The sequence below is a fragment of the Chrysochloris asiatica genome, unplaced genomic scaffold (assembly GCF_000296735.1).
Source record: "Chrysochloris asiatica unplaced genomic scaffold, ChrAsi1.0 scaffold00039, whole genome shotgun sequence".
In the NCBI taxonomy this organism is placed as follows: Eukaryota; Metazoa; Chordata; class Mammalia; order Afrosoricida; family Chrysochloridae; genus Chrysochloris; species Chrysochloris asiatica.
In genome coordinates, this window is record NW_006408557.1 from 17644226 (window position 1) to 17647812 (window position 3587).

At 39.6% G+C, this 3587-nt stretch overlaps 1 pseudogene; it reads right to left on the reverse strand.

Moving 5' to 3' along the window:
* Nucleotides 1-2043: 2043 nt before the first annotated feature.
* On the reverse strand, nucleotides 2044-2346 carry LOC102829936 (annotated as a pseudogene).
* Nucleotides 2347-3587: the final 1241 nt, after the last annotated feature.

Genomic DNA, 3587 nt, shown 5'->3' on the forward strand with positions numbered 1-3587 from the left:
AAATGTTTTGGTTGATTTTAGTACTTACGGGTTGTATGAAATACAGCACTCATAAAGAGAACCGTAATTATAGAAGTCAGTATCTTTTCTGTCTTTTGATATGCATATCTAAGTTACCTCATATTTAAAATAATAATAAGCAAAAAGAGGTGGTTTCAGTTTCTGACCTCCTGTGTTTATTGCAGATGTGGGAAATTGAATAATACCCCATGTTTCAGAACAGTAGTCTTCGCTATGGAGGCTTTTTTTACCATCATTTAGAAAAGTGGTATCATTAGGCTAAAACAGGAGGATTTTAAATACAGTGGGTACATTTCAGATTGATTGATAAAGGCTCAATAATACAGTCATGATGCTTTTACAATAAACATGCAATCATCTTTTGGTAATCATCATTTGGTGCTGAACTTTTTTTGCTATGTCTGCAAGAGAATTACAATACATTTAGGCAACAATGAGTCAACCAATGATAGTTAAGATCTCCAGGAAAAGTCAATGTGTGATCTATTGATCAATTTTCCCTAGATCCTTAACAAATGGTTCAAGAGGACAGACTGATACAAATCACTATTTCAGGACCTAATATGCTATTTATGGAGTCCTGGTGTGGTGCTGTGGGTTAATGCACTGGACTGCAAAGTTGCTTTGAACAGCAAGCTCAGCGGTTCAAGCTCACCAGTAGGTCCTCAGAAACCCTACACAGGGTTGCTATGGGTTGGAATCAACTTGATGGCACTTAATAACAACAACAAGAAGAAAATATGCTATTTAGGTCCACATTTACAACACTGTGTATCATGTATCTGTTGTTGTTGTTGTTAAGTGCCATTGACTTAGTTCCGACCCATAGCGACCCTGTATGGGGTTTCCAAGGAGCATCTGGTGAGCTTGAACCACTGACTTTGTGGTTCAAAGGACTTTGCAGTCCAGCGCATTAGCCCACAGCACCACACCAGGACTCCATTATGTATCTGTAGGCTATTTTGTTTTGGCAAAAATTGGGTCTAAAAATCAGACAGAATATATCACATATAAACATTCTGTTAACTCTATTAAAGTTATATCATGGATCTCTTTCATTCTGTCCTACTATCTGAGATGTTACAAAGATACTTACTAAGAATTGTTGTGGTTGTTGTAAAGTGCCGTTGAGTCTATTCCATCTCATAGTAACCCTGTATAGGGTTTCGGAGGAGTGGCTGATGAACTTGAACTGTCGACCTTGCTGTTCAAACTGAACTTGCAGTCCAGCGCATTAAACCTCAGCGCCACACCAGGGCTCTTTCCTAAGAATACCACCCTGATATTCTTTCTTGAGTAAGTTAAGTCCCTGGGTAGCAAAAAAGGTCAAGCACTCAATTACTAACCAAAAGTTTGGCAGCTCTGAACCCACCTATCAGGGCCTTAGAAGACAGGCTTGGTGCTCTTCTCCTGAAAGACCACAGCTGAACAGGCCTTTTCAAGGGTCACCTTGAGTTGGAATCCACTGGATAGCAACTAACAACATTGTCTCTTGGGAGGCTATATTCAAGTTAATAAATACTCCAACATTACAGACCTAGCTGTTGTCAAAAGAATCTTTTTGTGATATTAAAAAAAAAAAAAAAGTTCAAAAAAAATTTTTAATGGTCCAAATTTTATTCTTTCTGACTACTGATATGATTTAACTGTATCACTTTGGCACATGGTATTACGACTTCCCCTGCTTAGCAAATTCTAGTTTTCTCAAGGCCTTGCCTCCTTTTTCCTAGAAATAAAGCTTAAATGTCATATACTTAAGACTGTGATCTCAAATTAAAATGTTATCCTCATATATACTAGGTTAAAACATTTGCATATGCCCTTTCCAATTTTAGAATAAAAAAGGCATGCATTTAGTGATGTATTAATGTGTCAAAGCAAAAGATACCCCAACTTGATATAAAGAAAAATTCTGACCTTCCATATGGAATTTAATTGAGTTTCAAATAGCAGTCTGATCATACATAGCCCAAGAATACTGAAATAGTAGAGCAAACAGAATCAGATGGTGAAGATTGGTCTTCAAACATCATAACCAATGATGCCACACTTGCCTATGATACTGTTGTTACAAAACCACATCCACACCTCAGTGGCCACCAAACCATGCAGCCAGAGTTTCCTTTACTGTGAGCTGTTTGAAGCAACCACTATTCATTATGTTTTTAGGCCCTGAGTAGCTGTAGGGAACATAGTGGGGGTTGAAGGAAGCAGCTCCACCTTGACATAGTGCCCACATGTGGCCAATTGAGGCTTCAAGTCAGATATGGCAGCATTAACGACCTCTGCAGCCTTCTCCACCAGATTACAGATCAACTGGGCCATAGTTCTAGGGTGGAAAGCCCACTGAATATCACTTCTGCCCACGCATTTTAGGGAAACACTGCTGTTCTACTAAAGATCCCCAACCTACTCAGGGGGTCCAGGGAAGTGGTCCTGAAAGACATAGAGGGAATCAGATGAGAGAAACAGTCCAGCTGAAATGTCAATTGTCTCTAATACACACATCAAAAAATTGTTTTCAAAGAAGTTCAAAACAGGATTCTTATGCAAAAGATAGTAAACACGTGCCCAATATTTTATTCAACTCATCAATTCGTCAGAGAACCAGTAAGATGGAAAGACTTGTTCAAAAATAATTTGAGAAAGTGAATTTATGCTGCTAACCTCTAGGTCAGCAGGTTGAAACTATTAGCTGTTTCATGGGAGAAAGATGAGGCTTTCTGCTCCTGTACAGATTTACAGCCTCAGAAACCCTACACAGGGTCACTACAAGTTGGAACCGACTCCACAGCACACCACCACCGCCACCATCATATATAGAGTCCAAGGAATATTAAATGAAAGTGCCTATTTGCTGCTGCTGTTTTTAAGTGCTGTCAAGTCAGTTCCTATTTATAGAGTTCTGGTGTGGCACTGTGGGTTAATACACTGGACTGCAAGGTCAGCAGTTCAAGCTCACCAGCAGCTTCTCAGAAACTCTATATAGAGTGAGAATCTAATTAAAGAAGTTTTTCTTTAAGGCATGCACTTTAACTGAACCAGTCTCTAAGTTAGTGTACAGGCAAGACCTGGCTGCCTCTGCATCTCAACCAACTCCCAGGGACACCAAATGCCTTTATACATCTAAAGTTGGGAGAATGAAAGGGCCTGCCATAGCTGATCATTCAAAATAAAGCAAAATAAAAAGAGCAAGCTTTAAGGCCACCCAAGGCAAGCAATTGAGCCAATTGCAACTCACTGTGACCCTGTAAGACAGAACAGAGTTAGTGTCTGAGACTACAGCCTCATTTTTCTCCCATGGAGTAGCTGGTGAGTTCAAACCACCATCTTGCAGCCCAACATTTAAGCCACTGTGCTACCAGGGTGCATTAACTATTAAGACAGAAGAGTGAATGAGCAAATAAATAAACTGGATATGTAATTTACAGAAAAGCAATGCTATTACCCACCCCTGTGTGTAGATTTGAATGAGGACCGGGCTATCTTCCTTAGTGAGAAGTAGGTTGACTTTGAGGAAGGGAAGGAATTTCTTACAATAATGAATCTCAGGATATGTGGGATGC